The sequence below is a fragment of the Hylobates moloch genome, unplaced genomic scaffold (assembly GCF_009828535.3).
Source record: "Hylobates moloch isolate HMO894 unplaced genomic scaffold, HMol_V3 SCAFFOLD_12, whole genome shotgun sequence".
In the NCBI taxonomy this organism is placed as follows: Eukaryota; Metazoa; Chordata; class Mammalia; order Primates; family Hylobatidae; genus Hylobates; species Hylobates moloch.
Genome location: NW_026652287.1, coordinates 39,882,162 through 39,903,431, shown reverse-complemented (window position 1 = coordinate 39,903,431; position 21,270 = coordinate 39,882,162). Strand labels below are relative to the sequence as shown.

At 47.0% G+C, this 21,270-nt stretch overlaps 1 protein-coding gene across 1 annotated transcript in view; it reads right to left on the bottom strand.

Moving 5' to 3' along the window:
- VAV1 (vav guanine nucleotide exchange factor 1) overlaps window positions 1-21,270 on the bottom strand; it is an 88,868-nt gene that overhangs the window by 38,208 nt on the left and 29,390 nt on the right. The window lies entirely within an intron of this gene.

The window sequence follows — 21,270 nt, the reverse complement described above, 5'->3', positions numbered from 1 at the left end:
AGGAGGCTGAGATGAGTGGATCAGTAAGCCCAGGTGTTCGAGCCTGCAGTGAGCTATGATGGCACCACTGCACTCCAGCCTGGGCAACAAAGCAAGACCCTGTCTCAAACAAACAAACAAACAAAAAACCAGGCCTCCTGCCTCCACCTCCCAGGTAGCTGGGACTTCAGTCATGTGCCACAACACCCAGCTAATTTCCGTATTTTTTGTAGAGACAAGGTCTTGCTATGTTGCCCAGGCTGGTCTTGAACTCCTAGACTTGAGGAATCTGCCCGCCTTGGCCTCCTAAAGTGCTGAGATTACAGGTGGGAGCCACCATGCCTGGCCATCCCTAAACTTTTTTATTTCATGAGCCAAAACATTCCTTTTCTTGTTTAAGTCACTTTAGATTCGGTTGCCATGGCCTGCAACCAAAAGATATTAACTAATGAAACAGCCGGGCACATGTAACATGGCCCCAGCTTTTGAGTATCTGGAAAAAGAAAAAGAAAGAAAGAAACCTTTGTATTCTTGCATTTGCCAAGTATTGGCTTATCCAATGTCCCAACAGGTTCAGCACTCTCTGAGGTTCCCCCAGATCCTGAAGAATTCTAACCAGCCTTCCATCCACCAGCCTCCCGCAGCTTGTAGACTTGGCCTCTCCCACAGCCCCCAACATTCTCCATGAAGTCAGTGTGGACCAAGAGTCCTAAAGCAGACTCATCAGTAGAGTTGGTTAAAATCCATCTTCCAAAGCCACGTATTGCATGCATCTATTTATATGAAATGTCCAGCACAGGCAAATCCACACAACGGAATATTACTGAGCCATAAAAAAGGAGCAAAATACTGTTCCACACTATGACATGGATGAACCTTAAAAACATGCTCAGTGAAAGAAGCAAATCACAAAATGCCATGTATTGTACAGTTCTATTCATAGGAAATGTCCAGAATAGTTCCGAGACTAAAAGTCCAAGATCAAGGTGTCAGTAGGGTTGGTTTCTTCAAAACACAGGTCCCCTTCTGTGATATGAAACAGCACATCACAAAGTGTTTTCACAGATAGCTCGTTTCTAGTTTTTAGGACTGGATATTCATATGTTCCTATAAAGGCTCAATAGGTTCAGAAACATAACTTCTTAGATTTTACAAAAAGAGTGTTTTGAACTTGTTGAATCAAAACACAGGTTCCATTCTGTGATATAAAACAGCACATCACAAAGTGTTTTCATGGATAGCTTGTTTCTTTTCTTTCTTTTTTGGGAGGGGATGGAGTCTCACTTTGTCCCCCAGGCTGGAGTGCAATGGTGCGATCTTAGCTCACTGCAACCTCCGCCTCCCAGGTTCAAGCAATTCTCCTGTCTCAGCCTCCTGAGTAGCTGGGATTACAGGCACCCGCCATCACACCCAGCTTATTTTTGTATTTTTAGTAGAGATGAGGTTTCACCATGTTGGTCAGGCTGGTCTTGAACTCCTGACCTCAGGTGATCCACCCACCTCGGCCTCCCAAAGTGCTGAGATTACAGGCATGAGCCACCGCGCCCGGCCAGTTTGTTTCTACTTTTTAGGCCTGGATATTTGTAGGTTCCTCTAAGGGCTCATGTCAGTAGACAGCCACCTTCTCCCTGCACTGTGACGTGGTCTTGCCCCGCCTGTACCCTAGTTTACTCTTCTTATAAGGACATCAGTCAGAGTGCATTAGGGCCCACACAGATGACCTCATTCTAACTGAACTACCTCTGTAAATACTCCATATCCAAATACAGCCACATTCTGAGGTACTAGGGGTTAAGACTTCAATGTATAAATTTTGGGGGGACACAGTTCAACCCATAGCACACAAGAAAGTGTATTCCAAGAAGAGAGAACAGCGCATGCAATGGTCCTGAGGCAGGACCTTGCCTAATATGTTGAAGGAACAGCAAGGAGGCCCATGTGGCTGGAGGCAGAGTGGACGAGGAGGAAGAAGAGGGGAGGATAGGGAGGTGACCAAGATATTTATTGTGAGAAAATAAATTTCTGCTGTTTAAGCCTCCAAGCTTGTGGTACTTTGTTAAGGCACCCACGCAAACAAATACACCCTGATATCCAGAAGAAAGTTCCTTGCTAACTTCTTTGTCTTTCCTCAAAGGACACCTTCTCTGTGAGACCTCCTCTGACCACCCTGTTTAAAATCACACGCCCAGGTTGGCTTGAGCCCAGGAGTTCAAGACCAGCCTGGTCAACACGGGGAGACCCCATCTCCACAAAAAATAAAAACTCAGCTGGATGTGGTGGTGCACACCTGTAATCCCAGCACGCTGGGAGGCAGAAGTGAGAGAATCACTTGAGCCCAGGTGTTCAAAATCAGCCTGGGGCCACATAATGAGATCCCATCTCTGCAAAAACAAATTTAAAAATTAGCCAGGCATGGTGGTGCATACCTGTAGTCCCAGCTACTCGGGAGGCTGAGAGAGGAGGATTGTTGGAGCCTAGGATGTGGAGGCTGCAGTGAGCCATGACGGTGCCACTGCACTCCAGCCTGGGCAACAGAGCGAGACCCCATCTCAGAAAATAAATATATACATAAATTAATTAAAATTTAATAAAATCCCACTCCCCTACTCTGGCGTTTTCTATCCCTTTAGTTTTGCTTCTCTTGTTGTGTTTATTGTTCATCTCACCCAAATAGAATGTCAGTTTGAAGAGGGGAGGGCCATCGTTCTGTTTCTTCAATGCCCAGCAAGTATGGTAGTGCCTTGTGTGTAGGAGGCCCCTGATATATGTTTGTTAACTAGATGGATGGAAGGGGGGCCTGGGAATCTGCATATTAACACTCTCCTCGGGTGATTCTGACACACTTGCCAACCCCTACTCTGTGCCCCTACCATAACAATATTTGCATTTTTTGGCTGGGCGCGGCCACTCATGCCTGCAATCCCAGCACTTTGGAAGGCTGAGGCAGGCAGATTACTTGAGGTCAGGAGTTCAAAACCAGTCTGGGCAACATGGTGAAACCCCATCTCTACTAAAAATACCAAAAAAAAAAAAAATTAGCCAGGCATGGTGGCGGGCACCTGTAATCCCAGCTACTTGGGAGGCTGAGGCGGGAGAATTGCTTGAACCCGGGAGGTGGAGGTTGCAGTGAGCTGAGATAGCACCACTGCACTCCAGCCGGGGCAACAAGAGTGAGACTCCATCTCAAAAGAAAAAAAAAATTGCATTTCTTGGATGTCTACTATGCATGGTTAGGCATTCAGATTAACTCCATTCTCATAACCACACTGTGAGTGTTTATACCCTTTTGAGATGGAGTCGTACTCTGTCGCCCAGGCTGGAGTGCAGTGGCACCATCTCGGCTCACTGCAACTTCCGCCTCCCAGGTTCAAGCGGTTCTCCCACCTCAGCCTCCCAAGTAGCTGGAACTACAGGCGTGTGCCACCACATCCAGCTGATTTTTGTCTTTTTTGGTAGAGATAGGGGTTTCACCATGTTGTCCAGGCTGGTCTTGAACTCCTGACCTCAAGTAATGCACCTGCCTCGGCCTCCCAAAGTGCTGGGATTACAGGCATGAGCCACCACACCCGTCTATGTCCATTTCACCTACAAGAAAGCAGGCTTAGATCGGTGTGGGGATGCTGCTTGAGATTAACAGCAAGAGTAAGTTAGGGGAGGAGCTGCAATTAAATTCCGAGATGGTGTGAATCTAGAGCCCACGTTGTGTGTGTGTGTGTGTGTGTGTGTGTGTGTGTGTGTGTCTGTGTGTGTGTGTGAGAGAGAGAGAGAGAGCGAGAGAGAGATGCTCTCACTCTGTTGTCCAGGCTGGAGTGCAGTGATGCAATCATAGCTCACTGCAGCCTTTACCTCCTGGGACCAAGCAAGGCTCCCAGCTCAGCCTCCCAAGTAGCCAGGACAATGGATGTGTGCCACCACATCCAGCTAATTTTAAAAATGTTTTTGTAGCCAGGCATGGTGGCTCACGCCTGTAATCCCAGCACTTTGGGAAGCCGAGGTGGGCGAATCACGAGGTCAGGAGATCGAGACCATCCTGGCTAACACGGTGAAACCCCGTCTCTACCAAAAACACAAAAAAATTAGCCGGGCGTGGTGGCGGGCGCCTGTAGTTCCAGCTACTCGGGAGGCTGAGGCAGGAGAATGGCGTGAACCCAGGAGGCGGAGCTTGCAGTGAGCCGAGATTGCGCCACTGCACTCCAGCCTGGGAGACAGAGCGAGACTCGGTCTCAAAAAAAAAAAAAAAAAATTTGCAGGGACAGCAGAGAGTTTCATTAGCTTGACCAGGCTGGTCCTCAAGCAATCCTCCTGCCTCAGCCTCCCTAAATGTTGGTATTACAGGTGGGAGCCACAACTCCCAGCTGAGCCCACTTTCTTGACCACAGCCTTTTCTCTTTACCTTGTGTGTAGTGGAAGCTGGCATGAGCTTCCACCCACCGTGCTCTCAATTTTAGCATGCTACAGAGATAACATGGACTCCTCCCAGCAACTCTTCAAGGTAAGTAATATTATTATCCTCATTTTACAGACAAGGAAACTGAGGTGAGACACACAGCTGGGATGCAAACTCAGGCAGCATGACTTCCAAGCCTGTGCGTAACTATTATGCCATAGCTGTGTGTGCGAATTGATCTGGCACTTAGTGTCTGTTGTAACCCTGTTTCTCACACTTCCATTTGCAGAATGTATCATCTTCTCAATTGCTGCCACAGTCTATGTAACCCATTGCATATGGAACATGAACTTTAACTCTTTTGTGTTTAAGAAGAGAAATTTACATCCTCCTACAAAACTAAGCTCATGTGCTACAAACAGAAGCAACTGTATGATGGGTGTCATGGCTCATACCTGTAATCCCAGCACTTTGGGAAGCCAAGGCGAGAGGATCACTTTGAGGTCAGAGGTTTGGGACCAGCCTGAGCAACATGGAGAGACACTGTCTCTACAAAAAATACAAAAATTAGCCTGGTGTGATGGCCAGTAGTCCCAGCTACTCAGGAGGCTGAGGCAGGAGGATCACTTGAGGCCAGGAGGTAGAGGCTGCAGTGAGCTATGGTCGCACCACTGCACTCCAGTCCAGGCAACACAATGGGACCCTGTCTCAAAATAAATAAATAAATAAATAAAAGAAGAAGCAACTGTAGAATAAATATGGTTCAAACAATGTTATTAAATTCTAGGTAGATTCTGTTGCTTGCCCAAGGCTCTGACCCAAGACCTGTTCTGTCTTTGTCAAAAAGAGAAATTTGCAACAGAGACACATGAAAGATGCCGTAACAACTCAACACTCATTCCTGATCAAAAGAAAGAGGGGGGAAAATCTCTTGGCAAAGTAAAAATGGAAGGGAACTTCTGTAACCTGATAAAGAAGGCCTTCAAAAAACATAGACTGAAACACTATGCTTAATAATGAGATGTTGAAAAGATTCCCTTTGAAATCAGAACTACGCAAGGGAACCTGCTGTCACCATTTCTATTCAACATTGTATTGAAGATCTCAGCCTGTACTGCAAGACAAGACAGAAGGAAAAGGGAAAGAAGGAAAGAAAGAAAGAAAGAAGGAAAGAAAGAAAGAAAGAGAAAGAAAGAAAGAAAGAAAGAAAGAAAGAAAGAAAGAAAGAAAGAAAGGCAGACAGTAGTCGTTTTCGCAGAAGAAGCAATCGTCAACATAGAAATTCCCAAAAAATATACAGATAAATTGCTAAAATTAATAAAATTATTTGACAGTGTGGCTGAATACAAAATCAATATACAAAGTGTACTAAGTGTCAGTACATAAGCAAAAATAACTCACAAATTAAAAAAGAATTTGTGAAATCCTAGAGTAAGCAAAACTAACCTATGATGATAGAAAAATCAGTGGTTGCTTCCGGGGGCAAGAGGGAAGGTAGAGATTGACTCAGAGAGGCCACAAGTGATGGAAATGTTCTGTTTTGATAAGGGTGTGGATTGCACAAGCGTCCACAGTTGCTAGAACTGATTGAATGGTAAAATGAAGAATTCAGCATTTCACATAGGGAAATCAGACTTTGATTTTAAAAGGATACTACTATTGACCGTAGCCTAGAAGATGTGAAACAAAACTACATAAAGCTAGTGACCTAAACAAAATCGAATGTATACCAGTTCCTTTCTAGCAAGACTCAGTGTTTTGTTTTATTTTATTTATTCATTCATTGATTTATTTTTAGCAACAGGGTATCACTCTGTTACCCAGGCCAGAGTGCAGTGGCACGATCATAGTTCACTGTAACCTTGACCTCTTGGGCTCAAAAGATCCTCCTGTGTCAGTCTCCCAAGTAGCTGGGACTACAGGCATATGCCACTATACCTGGCTAATTTTTTTTAAAGATTTTTTATAGAGACAGGGTGTCACTATATCACCCAGGCTGGTCTTCAACTCCTGGTCTCAAGTGACTTTCCCACCACAGGCTCTCAAAGTGCTGAGATTACAGGTATGAGCCACCGCACCCAGCCCCACGACTCAAGTTTTAAAATCTTCAATTCTCTCCAAAATTGAGCTATAGATTTAATTCAATTTCAATTAAAAACCCCAGAATGGTTTTTCATTGAACTTGACATACAAATCCTAAGATTTGTACAGAAAACCTCAGTCATGAGTCACCAATATACTCCTACAGAGGGAAAATAAAGGGTATGAGTCCTACCGAATATTGACACCATAAATCTACAGTAATTAAGACAATGTGCTCGTAGTAGCCAGCCTCCAAGATGGCCCCCAATGGTCCATAGCTCCTGGTATTCATACATAAGTTAAAATGCCCTTTTTAATCCCCTCCCACATTGAACCAAGACTGGCCATGTGTCACTAAAAGAATAGGGTGGAAGTAACAAGATGTGAGTTCTCAAGACTAAATAATGAAACATATCGAAGCTCCATTTTGGTCTCTTGGACCACTCACTGGCCACCATGTTGTGAGGCCACTCAATCAGTCCTGTGGGGAGCCCCAGGCGGTGAGGAGCTGAAGCTCTATGTGACCCAGCCACTCAGGAAGTAGACCCTCCAGCTAAGGCCTTCAGATGACTGCAGCCCCAGCCAACATCTGTGCACAAGCTCATTAGAAACCCCAGTGGGAAGCCGGGCGTGGTGGCTCAAGCCTGTAATCCCAGCACTTTGGGAGGCTGAGGCGGGCGGATCACGAGGTCAGGAGATCGAGACCATCCTGGCTAACACGGTGAAACCCCGTCTCTACTAAAAACACAAAAAATTAGCCAGGCGTGTTGGTGGGTGCCTGTATTCCCAGCTACTCGGGAGGCTGAGGCAGGAGAATGGCGTGAACCCAGGAGGTGGAGGTTGCGGTGAGCCGAGATCGCGCCACTGCACTCCAGCCTGGGGGACAGAGAAAGACTCCGTCTCAAAAAAAAAAAAAAAAAAGAAACCCCAGTGGGAACTGCCTAGATGAGCTATTTCAGAATTCCTGACCCAAATAATACATAAGCATAATAAATGGTTGTTTTTTACAATTAAGTTTGGGGATAATTTGTTACTTAGCAATAAATAGGTAACATAAGGATAAAGGCAAATGAGCCAACATGAAGGGTTTATGCCTACTGTGTCATGTTGTTGTAATTCAATTATATAACGCATAAAAAGGGCTGGACGTTTCAAGTTCTGGAAATTATCATTATCATCATGATAGTGATATCATTATCACCACCATCATCACCATCACCATACTCGTCATCACCATTCTCATCATCATTGTCATTATTATCACCATCACCATCATCGTTACCATTATAACCATCACCACCATGATTACCACAATCATATTCATGACCATGACCATCACCACCATCATCATCATCACCATCATCATCTTAGCTCCAGCTGGGAAACCCAAGAGCATTCACCAACCCATCAATGTTTGTATTTTTGATTGTTTTTGTTTCTGTTTTTGTTTTGAGATAGAGTCTCCCTCTGTCGCCCAGGCTGGAGTGCAGTGGTGTGATCTTGGCTCACTGCAACCTCCACCTCCCAAGTTCAAGTGCCTCAGTCTCCCGAATTGCTGGAATTACAGGCGCCCACCACCATGCCCTGCTAATTTTTGTATTTTCTTTTTAGTAGAGACAGGGTTTCACCATGTTGGCCAGGCTGGTCTTGAACTCCTTACCGCAAGTAATCTGCCTGCCTTGGTCTCCCAAAGTGTTGGGATTACAGGCGTGAACCACTGCCCCCAGTCAATTTTTGAAACTGGAAAAGACCTTAGGTATTAACCAGCTTCCAATCTTCAACACTCATCACTCAGAGAGAGAAACCCAAAGAGTGAGAAGAAGGGTTTACTCAAGAGCACAAATCAAACTGAGTGTTACTGCCTCCAAGCCCTTAGTTCTATTCCTGCTGTCTACCTCGGGCAGAGGCCACTAAAGATCCACCAAAATTCATGCTGTCTCTTCCATAATATGGAATTGCTGCTGGAAAATGCCTGCCCAGCTAAGGACTGCATTTCCCGTCTCTCCTTGCATGTGGATGCAGTCATGTGACTGCTTCTGGCCAATAGAATAGGAGCATTTGTCATACGCATCACTTTCAGGGCACTGTATTTAAGGAGAAATTACTTCTCCATACCTCCTCTCTCCCTATTTTCTGCAGGCTGAGACTCTAAGGAATGGCAAAACTGCAAATGAAAGTAGCCTGGGTCCCTGAATTACTCTGTGGGGAAAAGTCCCCCAACCTGGAACCAGAAGCACATGCATTGTACTGTTTTGTGTACAAGAAATACATTTTTACCATGTTAAGTCACTGAAATGTCTTGTTTGTTACAGTAGCTGGTGTTATCCTAATGAAGTACCCTTTGGGCCAGAGTTAGCTGTGATGTGTCCGTCTGATCCTTAGAAACCTCATGGATCTCCATTCCAGCTTCTCTTGCCAATTCTTACAGTAATTATATGCAGGGAGATGAATAAAGGACTGATGTCTGGGCTAAAAGTTCCTCTCCTATTTGCCTGGTGAACTCCTACTCATCCTTCAAGGCCCGTCTCCAATATTTCTTCTTCCAGGAAGCCTTCCCCAATGTCTTCAGCCAAGCAGAGTCCTCATTCTCCCCCACACTGCAGCCTCCCTTAACATGATGTCCCTCTTCAACCCAGGCCTGACAACGAAGACGCCTGTGCTGGGTCTCTCCAGACAAAGTCAGGACCTAGGGTTGAGTCACCTCTGAATCCTGAACACCACGTGGTGGCATGCAATAGTGCCCAATACAATTTATTGAATAAATAAATGAGGCTGGGCATGGAGACTGATGCCTATAATCCCAGCACTATGGGAGGCCGCAGAGGGTGGATCACTTGAAGTCAGGAGTTCAAGACCAGCCTGGCCAACATGGTGAAATGCCGTCTCTACTAAAAATACAAAAATTAGCCGGGCATGGTGGTGCATGCCTGTAATCCCAGCTACTTGAGAGGCTGAGGCAGGAGGATCACTTGAACCTGGAAGGTGGAGGTTGCAGTGAGCCGAGATCGTGCCACTGCACTCCAGCCTGGGCAACAGAGCAAGACGCCATCTCAAAAATAAATAAATAAATAAATAAATAAAAATGAATAACACGGTAACTAGAAGACAGTCTGTACTCTGTTCCAGACCAGGACCAAGGTTTTGGAACAACAGGTTGAAAGCAAGCCTTTTCATTGCAATCCATTTCTTTGCTTACAGCTGGGGAAACAGGTTCATTCTTTCAACAATGGGCACCTCAAACTTAACAGGTCCAAGACTGACATCATTGCCAGTTCAAACTTGCTCTCCTCCCTCCAGCCTCTTCATCTAACAATGGCTCCATCACCACCCAGCAATCTGGCTTACAAACCCAAGATGATTTTCAACACTCCCCAATCCTTCAGAATCAAGTTAGAGTAATTTTTTTTTTTTTTTTTTTTTTTTTTTTTTTAGACAGCGTTTCACTCTTGTCGCCCAGGCCGGAGTGCAATGACGTGATCTCAGCTCACTGCAGCCTCTGCCTCCTGGGTTCAAGCAATTCTCCAGCCTCTGCCTCCTGAGTAGCTGGGATTACAGCCTCCCGCCACCACGCCTGGCTAATTTTTTATATTTTTAGTAGAGGCAGGGTTTCACCATGTAGGCCAGGCTGGTCTCGAACTCCTGACCTCAGGGGATCCACCCACCTCTGCCTCTCAAAGTGCTGGGATTAAAGGCATGAGCCACTGCGCCCGGCCAAGTTAGAGTAATTTCACAGGTAATCATCTACAAGCCAAGAATGAATCTAAGTGTTTTGAAAGTCGGGTTTATTTTTATTTTTATTTCTTTAGAGACAAGGTCTCACTCTGTTGCCCAGGCTGAAGTGCAGTAGTGCAATCTGCAGCCTCGAGCTTGGGCTCAAGCAATCTTCCTGCCTCAGCCTCCTGAGCAGCTAGGACTATGGGCATGCACCACCACACCTGGCTAACTTTTTATTTGTAGTGATGAGGTCTTGCTCTGTCACCCAGACTGGAGTGAAGTGGCACAATCATAGCTCACTGCAGCCTCCACCTTTTGGGCTCAATTGATCCTCTTGCCTCAGCCTCCTGAGTGTTGGGACTACAGACATGCACCATCATGCCCAGATAACTTTATTTTTATTTTTATTTTTTGTAGAGACAGGGTCTTATTATGTTGTCCAGGCTGGTTTCGAACCCCTGGCCTCAAACAATTAGCTCGTCTTGGCTTCCCAAAGTGCTGGTATTACAGGCGTGAGCCACTGTACCTGGTTGGAAATGGAGAATTCATTGAATCCATTTCCAGTCAATCAATAGATCATTCAGATTCTACATCCAAACTATCTCTTACATCTAAGTTCTTCTCACCATCCCCGTTCCCAAATCCTAGAGCAGCCACCACAGTGATCACCTTTGTGGCTGCAACAGCCTCCTCAGTGATCTTCCTGATCCGTTTTATACTCCTCTCAGCCCACCTTCATACAGCAAATCTAACCACGTCAATCTCCTCTTGAAACCTTGCCATGGTTCCCCCGTCATCCTCAGCACAAAGTCCAACTTCACCACGGCCCCTGCTGACTTCTGTGATGACTCTACTCTTTTTTTCTCACTTACCTCTCCCACCTCTGCTCCAGCCAGGTAGAAATGGTTGCCACACGCTAAATGCAACCTATTTTACCATCTCTCGTCTCCAGGTCTCGTATATAAGGTTGCCTCTGCCTGAATGCCCTTTGTGGTAGATTACAAATACTTTCCAGCTCCTACCATCCAAAGAGAGAATTGCCGGGTATGGTGGCTCACGCCTGTAATTCCAAGACATGATTAGGAGGATTGGGTGGGGTGGGAGAATTGTTTGAGGCCAGGAGTTCAAGACCAGCCTGGCAACAAAGCAAGCCCCCGTCTCTACAAATAAATTTAAAATTAGCCAGGTGTGGTGGCACATGCCTGTAGTTCCAGCTACTCAGGAGGCTGAGGATCAATTGAGTCCAGGAGTTTGAGGTTGCAGTGAGCTAAGGTCAAGTCACTGCACCCCAGCTTGGGTGACAAAATGAGACCCTGTCTCAAAAAAAAAAAAAAAAAAGAGGTAGAATCTAAGTCTTCATCTTTTGTGTCTAGGTTGGTCTCGTGACTTGCTTTAGCCCATAGAGGGTTTGCAACTTCTCCTGTTGCTTTCTTGGAATACTCCTGCCAAATTCAAGCACTCAGGCTAAATTGCCAAAGGATGAGAGACGGTGTGGAGCAGAGACAAGCACCTAGCTAAAGGTACCCTACACTGATCAACTGGCCAACCAGCAGATATGTGAATGAGGCCCTCCTAGACTACCTACCCCAGCCAGGTTATTAGCTAACCACAGAGATCACCTATCTGCCCAGATAATTTACCAAATGAATTGGAATAACAAATGTTGTCTTTAAGCCATTCCATTTCAGGGGACTGTTCGTTGCACGGCAAAAGCTAACTGATAATGTGCAATGCCAGGTTGCATTCTTAAAGGGAGGAACATTCTAGCCCCTTTATCTGGCTGGCAAGTGAGTATGGTGATAAGTATTCTTGGAAACTGAGGACAAAGGAAATTCACAGGTGGCAGGACAACAGAACAGGAGGAGCTCGTCTTCGGCACTGTAGAAAGGACAATGACAGCCTTGGACTGATTAAGCTCAGATTATTGCATAAGAAATAAATAATCTTCAGTTTTATTTAAGTCATTGTTACTTTGGTTCTCTGCTACACAGAGTGACTTACCTCCCAGTTTGCCAAGGATGACCCAAGTTTATGCCTGTTGTCCTAGGGTAATTATTGGGGGGGAGAGAATTGGTTGGGGGTTTTTTGAACTTTTTTTTTTTTTTTTTTTTTTGAGATGAAGTCTCACTCTTGTCACCCAGGCTGGAGTGCAATGGTGTGATCTTGGCTCACTGCAACCTCCACCTCCTGGGTTCAAGTGATTCTCCTCCCTCAGCCTCCTGAGTAGCTGGGATTACAGGCACCTGCCACCACACCTGGCTAATTTTTGTATTTTTCGTAAAGACGCGTTTCACCATGTTGGCAAGGCTGGTCTCAAACTCCTGACCTCAGGCAATCCATCTGCCTCGGCCTCCCAAACTGCTGGGATTATAGGCTTGAACCACTGTGCCCGGCCTTTTTTTTTCTAACTTTTTTTTTTTTTTGAGACAGAGTCTCACTCTGTCACCCAGGATGGAGCGCAGTGGCACAATCTCGACTCACTGCAACCTCCGGCTCCCGGGTTCAAGCGATTCTCCTGCTCAGCCTCTTGAGTAGCTGGGATTACAGGTGCATGCCACCATGCCCAGCTAATTTTTGTACTTTTAGTAGAGATGGGGTTTCACCATCTTGGTCAGACGAGTCTCGAACTCCTGACCTCGTGATCTGCCCACGTCGGCCTCCCAAAGTGCTGGGATTACAGGCGTGATTTAAACTTTTTTTTTAAAGACAGGGTCTCACTCTGTTGCCCAGCTGAGTGCAGTGGCGTGATTACAGCTCACTGCAGCCTCCACCTCCTGGGCTCAAGTGATCCTCCCACCTCCACCTCCAGAGTAGCTCCCAGTACCAGCCTCCTGCTACTGGTCTACCATCTGTTAGGAACTGGGCCACACATCAGGAGGTGAGTGGTAGGCAGGTGAGCTAGCATAGCTTCATCTGTGCTTACAACCACTCCCCATTGCTCACATTACCACCTGAGCTCCACCTCCTGTCAGATCAGCTGCAGCGTTAGATCCTCATAGGAATGCAAACCCTACTGTGAACCCCACATGTGAGGGATCTACCTTGTGCACTGCTTATCGGGAATCTAGTGCCTGATGATGTCACTGTCTCCCATCACCCCCAGATGGGATCAACTAGTTGCAGGAAAACAAGCTCAGGGCTCCCACTGATTCTACATTATGGTGAGTTGTATACTTATTTTACTATACGTTACAATGTAATAATAATAGAAATAAAGGGGACGATAAATGTAATGCATTTGAATCATCCTGAAGCCATCCCCCTAACTCTGGTCCATGGAAAAATTGTCTTCCACAAAACCAGTCCCTGCTACCAAAAAGGTTGGAGACTGCTGCTCTGTAGGTTTAGATGATAAATTAATCTCTACCTGTTACAGTAGCCAAACCTCTATCCTAATGAATACACAGCATTGATTACAACATGCTGTAACTGTGTGAACAGATCATGGAATCTCAGTAGGCTGGGATCACCATGACAGCAGAAACAAGTTCTTATCAACCATCACATTCCCTGCTGTTGGGACACAGTAGACAAATCAGTGAGGGTTGGTGGAAAGAACGAATATATTCATTAACTAATTATGCATACATCAATACCCCCTCCTCTTTCTCTTCTAGCAACATGGGCTGAGAGGGGCTCCACCCCCAGTTCCAGTCAATTAGCATGGCCCATCCCCTTGCCTAGGGCTATTGGTTCAGAGATTAACACATGACCCACTTCAGACCAATGAGAGAGTGCAAATCCCGGATTTTAAGCTCCAGCTTCCGGGACAGTGATTTACTCTCCCCTCTGTTGGTCAAGGGTGAGGTTACGTGGTCTGGAGCAACTGCATCTACTTTGCTGCCATGAGTGGGAGATCTGAGATTTACAAAGCTGGAAAAGGAATCCATCACAGAGACATGCAGTCCTTGATGACATTGCTGGAGCTACTGAATGAAGCCATACTTAAAACCCACATAAGAGTTTGCTTCTCTTCCAAAATGGCATTGAGAAAAAATTTTTTTCATTAGAAAAATTGTCTTCCATGCATAGTGGCTCACGCCTGGAATCCCAGCACTTTGGGAGGCCACAGCGGGTGAATCATGAGGTCAGGAGTTCAAAACCAGCCTGACCAACATGGTGAAACCCCGTCTCTACTAAAAATACAAAAATTAGCTGGGCGTGGTGGAATGCACCTGTAATCCCAGCTACTCGGGAGGCTGAGGCAGAAGAATTGCTTGAACCCTGGAGGCAGAAGTTGCAGTGAGCCGAGATCGTGCCACTGTACTACAGCCTGGATGACAGAGTGAGACTCCGTCTCAAAAAAAAAAAAAAAAGCTTCATTTACAAAAACAGGTGGCAGGCTGCATTTGGCCCACAGGTCATGGTTTGTTGACCTGTAATTAGGTTTTCTGTCATTTGCAAACTTCTTGGGGCATACCCACTGCCTTGATGGAACACCAGACCTTGTTAGACGGGAGGAAGTTGAGGGAATCAGCCCATAAACCCCTCTAGCATCCAAGACACTTCCATCAGACGCTCCACACTGATCTTCCTTCCTTTCTTCCTTCCTTCCTTCCTTCCTTTCCTCTTCTCTTTTATTTTTTTATTCATATATATGAATAAATATTACCATATATAATATATTGTGTGCATGTATAGATACACACATACATATGTGTGAGCTGTATAATTATTTCATTATATATTACAATGTAATAATAATAAAGTGAACAAGAAATGTAATGCGCTTGATTCATCCTGAAACCATCCCCCCAACTCATATATATATATGAAACCATCCCCCCAACTCATACGTGTGTGTATATTATGTGTGTGTATATATATATGTGTGTGTGTGTGTGTATATATATGTGTGTATGTGTGTGTACGTGTGTGTGTGTGTGTGTGTATATATCTGTAGAGATGGGGGTCTCACTATGTTGCCCAGGCTGGTCTCGAACTCCTGGGCTCAAGTGATCCTCCTGCCTCAGCCTCCTAAGGTGCTGGGATTACAGATGTAAGCCACCACGCCTGGTCTATTTTCTTTGTTTTTGTTTTGTTTTGTTTGAGATGGAGTCTCGCTCTGTGGCCCAGGCTAGAGTGCAGTGTTGTGATCTTGGCTCACTGCAACCTCCACCTCCTGGGTTCAAGCAATGCTCCTGCCTCAGCCTCCTGAGTAGCTGGGATCACAGGTGTGTGCCATCATGCCCAGCTAATTTTTGTATTTTTAGCACAGGTGGAGTTTCACCATGTTGGCCAGGCTGGTATCAAACTCCTGACCTCAGGTGATCCGCCTGCCTTGGCCTCCCAAAGTGCCGGGATTACAGGCATGAAGCACTGCACCCGGCCTTACCACCCCTTTCCATGGCAATTACCTGATCACCCAAAAGTTACTACCCCTTCCCTAGAAATTTCTGCATAAACTGCCCCTTACTGTACATGTAATTAAAAGGAGGTATGGGCCAGGCGCAGTGGCTCACGCCTGTAATCCCAGCACTTTGGGAGGCTGAGGAGGGCAGATCACAAGGTCAGGAGATCGAGACCATCCTAGCTAACATGGTGAAATCCCGTCTCTACTAAAAATACAAAAAATTAGCTGGGCGAGGTGGCAGGCACCCGTAGTCCCAACTACTCAGGAGGCTGAAGCAGGAGAATGGCATGAACCTCGGAGGCCGAGCTTGCAGTGAGCTGAGATCGTGCCACTGCACTCCAGCCTGGGCGACAGAGCAAGACTCCATCTCAAAAAAAAAAAAAAGGAGGTATGGGAATGGCACAGTGGTTCATGCTTGTAATCCCAGCACTTTGGGAGGCCAAGGCAGGCAGATCACCTGAGGTCGGGAATTTGAGACCAGCCTGGCCAACATGGCGAAACCTCATCTCTACTAAAAATACAAAAATTAGTCAGGCATGGTGGCAAGCACCTGTAATCTCAGCTACTCGGGAGGCTGAGGCAGGAGAATTGCTTGAACCCGGGAGGCTGAGGTTGCAGTGAGCTGAGATCGCACCACTGCTTTCCAACCTGGGAAACAGAGCGAGACTGTGTCTTTAAATAAATAAATAAATATAAATAGGACTGCAAAACTGCCCTGAGCTGCTACTCTCAGCCTGTGGGGTAGCCCTGCAAGAGCAGTCATGGAGCTGTAACACTGCCACTGCAATAAAGCTGTTTTCTTCTACCCTACCACTGGACTCACCCTTGAATTCTTTCCCTAGCCTGTAAAACTTCTTGGGTGAAACCAAGAACCCTTGCAGGCTAAGCCCCACTTTGGGGCTTGCCTGCCGTGTGTCACATTCTCTGGATTTGGACACATGTATGATAACGGGTATCCACGATTACAGTGTCATACAGAGTATTTTCACTGCCGTAGAAAGCTTCCATGCTCTGCCTATCCTTCCCCCTTTCCCACTAACCTCTGACAACTACTGATCTTTTTACTGCTTCTACAGTTTTGCTTTTTCTGAAACATCACATAGCTGGTATCATACAGTATGTAGCCTTTTGGGACTGGCTTCTTTCACTTAGTAATATGCATTTGGGGTTCCTGTATGTCTCTTCATGGCTTGAGAGCTCATCTCATCTCTCTTTAGTGCTGAATAATATTCCATTGTCTGCACTGGGAGTGGTGGCTCACACCTGTAATATCAGCACTTTGGGAGGCTGAGGTGGCTGGATCACCTGAAGTCAGGAGTTTGAGGCCAGCCTGGCCAACATGGTGAAATCCCATCTCTACTAAAAATACAAAAATTAGGCTGGGCGCGGTGGCTCACGCTTGTAATCCCAGCACTTTGGGAGGCCGAGGCAGGCGGATCACGAGGTCAGGAGATCGAGACCACGGTGAAACCCCGTCTCTACTAAAAATACAAAAAAATTAGCCGGGAGTGGTGGCGGGCGCCTGTAGTCCCAGCTACTCGGAGAGGCTGAGGCAGGAGAATGGCGTGAACCTGGGAGGCGGAGCTTGCAGTGAGCCGAGATCGCGCCACTGCACTCCAGCCTGGGTGATAGAGCAAGACTCCGTCTCAAAAAAAAAAAAAAAAAAAAAATACAAAAATTAGCCAGGTGTGGTGGCAGGTGCCAGTAATCCCAGCTACTCAGGAGGCTGAGGCAGGAGAAGCTTGAACCTGGAGGAGCTTGAACCTGGGAGGCAGAGGTTGCAGTGGGCCGAGACCACACTATTGCACTCCAGCCTGGGCAACAAGGGCAAAAGTCCATCTGTAATAATCATAATAATATTCCATTGTCTGGATGTACCACAGCTTATTTATCCATATGAGGAAGTAGGTGGAACTTGACTCCAGAGGTGGGGCTCAGACAACGGACCAAATTGAGGACTAGCTAAAACAGGGCTGGAGCAGAAGCACCTTTCCATAAGACATGCCCACCATTGTGCCATGGCAGTTTGCCATTGTGATGGTAACACCAGCAGCTACTACTCCTTTCCCATGGCAATGACCCGGCAACCCAGAAGTTACCACCCTTTTCCTAGAAATTTGCATAATCTGCCCTTTAATTTGCACATAATTAAAGTGGGTATAAGTATGACTGCAACATTGACAACTCGGGGCTCACAGCCTGTGGGGTAGCCCTGCTCTGCAATGAGCAGGACTTCTGCAACTGCCGCTATGCACTTTCACTTCAGTAAAAGCTGCAGTCTAACACCTCCAGCTCACCCTGGAATTCTTTCCTGGGCAAAACCAAGAACCCTCCCAGGCTAAGCCCCAATTTAGGGCTTGCCTTGCCCTACATCACATTCACCTACCAAAGGACATCTTTGTTGCTTCCCGGTTTCAGCAATCATGAATAAAGCTGCTACAAAGACTTGTGTGCAAGTTTTTGTGTGGACATAAATGTTCAACTCCTTTGGGTAAATAGAGGACCTCAATATCTAGTACCATGTATGACACATAGTAGATGCTCAATAAAATCTGTTGAATGAATAAATCTCCCTTTGACAGAGGAAACAACTGAGGCTCAGAGAGGGGATACTGCCCATCCAGGACCACACAGATAGGAATGGAGAACCAGATACCAGCACTGTGAGCCCAAAGTCTGTGCCTCTAACCTCTGTACAACACTGCCTCTTTGAACCACACTAAGCTGCTCCTGGTGCTTCTTAGAGACTGGCATAATGAGGGCGGTCATGGGCAGGCAGGTCACCAGAGACAATAGAGCAGATGGCTGTGTCTGTGGCTCAAGGGAGGAAGTTCCCTCCTGACCTCAGGGAGATCAGCTGAACCCGGAGACAGCTTCCTTCCAGTCATGTGATGCCTCAAAGAGGGGAAAGGGGGCATGATTCATCCCCTCTCCCGGATGCGGTGGGGCCAGCTAAAGAAAGGGGCTCCATCAGACAGCAGCAGTGACTGCAGTTAGACCACCAGAAAGGACTTCCCGGTCGCCTGAAGAGTGTGAGAAAGTGGCAAAGGACAGCAGGTCCTTTAAACAAACGTAGGAGGGGCATATGAGGACGGTTCCTCCCTGCTGGGGGCAACCCCCCTCAGTGCCCCTCTTCCTTCCTCCAGGAAGAGGTGGGCACCCATTGTGCTGGCATCTTGCCCATATGCAAATCAGCACCCAGGCGCACTGCGGTGAACCCTGCCTGAGGTTCCTTCTTCCCCATTTGCCAGCCAATCTCCCATCAACAAAACCCCTGCCCAAGATGAAGAAAGAGCCAGAAAGGTCCGCTGGCTTTCCACGCTCCTTCGGGGAAGCAGTGTGCAGGGACAGAGGCCTCTGGGGTCTGGGAGAAGGGACCCAGAGCCAAGCAAGACGACAGCAATCAACTCCCCACCCCCACCCCAGCCCCAGGGAGCCGGCCGGAAACCGGAAATGCCTGTTACCAGAGCTTGGTTGGGGAGATAGAAAAAAGGGTGGGTGGAGGTGCCCTTTGCATTCAACCCATCAGCCCCTTAATCAGGCAACCTCAAGCTCCCGAGGGTTCCCAGAGAGGGCGGGTGTACTGTGCACCCTTTCAAAGCTTCGAAGCGGGGGTGCAGAGTGTGCACGCCTCATCCTAGCCCTCAAACCCTTCTGTGAGGAAGCCTGTCTCTCTTCTGCCCCATCCCCTACCACCCCAGCACACACTCCACTTTTCAACACGGGTGGGAGGGTCAGGCAGATCCGGTTCAACTCCCAGACCAGCCCAGCAAGTTGAGGGAGCTTGGATGGGTCATTTTGCTTTCCATTGATTCAGTTGACTCCTCTGTACATCGGGAATGAAAATACTTGACCAAATGTTTGCGGTAGAGCCTGGTGTGAAACCCAGCACCCCAGACCCGGTCATGCATTAATTCATCAAGCATGTGTGGAATGCCTACTGCACGCCAAGCACCAGAACCTAGTGGTAGTCAAGACAAACAGAGCTCTGCCCTTACAGGGCTTATGTAATCCAGCCAGGAGACAAACACTGAGCAGACAGCAAGGTGAATAATTGATGATGAGGGTGGTAAGAGGGTGTGCCGGGAAGCACAGAGAGCTATGGTACCTGGTTAAATACAGGAGGCACCTGGTAAGACTTTGGGGTGGTACAGGAGAGAATGGTGCCATGCAGGCGACAAAGAGATGGTGAGTGGCTGGGTGCGGTGGCTCACACCTGTAATCCCTGCACTTTGGGAGGCTGAGGTGGGCGGATCACTTGAGGTCAGGGGTTCAAGACCAGCCTGGGCAACATGGTGAAACCCTGACTCTACAAAAAATACAAAAAAAGAAAATTAGCCAGGGGTGGTGACAGGCGCCTGTAGTCCCAGCTACTCTGGAGGCTGAGGCAGGAGAATCGCTTGAACCTAGGAGGCGGAGGTGGCAGTGAGCCAAGATCACACCACCGCACAGCCTGGGCAACAGACCGAGGATGTCTCAAAAAAAACAAAAAACAAAACAAAAAAAAGAAGCTGGGCGTGGTGGCTCACGCCTGTAATCCCAGCACTCTGGGACGCCGAGCTGGGTGGATCACTTGAGGTCAGGGGTTTGAGACAAACCTGGCCAACATATAGTGAAACCTGTCTCTCCTAAAAATACAAAATTAGTTGGGTGTGGTGGTACATGCCTGTAGTCCCAGCTGCTTGGAAAGCGGAGGCAGGAGAATCACTTGAACCCAGGAGGCAGAGGTTGCAGTGAGCTGAGATCATGCCACTGCACTCCAGCCTGGGCAACAGAGCAAGACTCCATCTCAAAAAAAAAATTGAGACAAACAGTGAAGCAAAGAAGAGAAGCATGCTGAGCAGCTGGCGGGAACATCACATGGCCGATCCACTTTGGAAAAGTTGGTACGTTTTCCTTGTTATTACTATTATTTTTTTACCTTGCAATTTCAGCACAAGGGAAGAAAAGCTGGTACATTTTCTTCTTATTAAAAAAAAAAATTAAGAGACAGAGCCTCACTATGTTGGCCAGGTCGGTCTCAAACTCCTAGGCTCCAGCAGTCCTCCCGCCTCAGTTCCCCAAAGTGCTGGAATGACAGGCATGAGCCACCGTGACTGGCCTGGTAAGTTTTCCTAAAACGTTAAGCATGCACCTATCATACGATATATTCCATTACCAGGCATTTACTCAAGAGAAGTGAAAGCACACGTCCATACAAAGACTTGTACAGAATGTTCATAGCAGCTTGATTCTGTTTTCTTTTCTTTCCTTTTCTTTTTTTTTGAGACAGTCTCACTCTGTCACCCAGGCTGGAGTGCGACCTGGCACAATCATAGCTCACTGCAGTCTCAAATTCCTGGGCTCAAGCAATCCTCCTGCCTCAGCCTTCCGAAGAGTTAGGACTACAGTCATGTGCCACCATGAATCAAGCTAGCAACTTGATTCATCATAGCCAAAAGTGCCGTCAGCAATTCAAACCTCAACCAAGGGGAACATCACACACTGGGGCCTGTCGGGGAGTGGGGGGCTAGGGGAGGGATAGCATTAGGAGAAATACCTAATGTAGATGATGGGTTGATGGATGCAGCAAACCACCATGGCCTGTGTATACCTATGTAACAAACCGGCACGTTCTGCACATGTATCCCAGGACTTAAAGTATAGGCTGAGCGTGGTGGCTCACACCTGTAATCCCAGCACTTTGGGAGGCTGAGGTGGGCAGATCACAAGGTCAGGAGTTCGAGACCAGCCTGGCCAACATGGTGAAACCCTG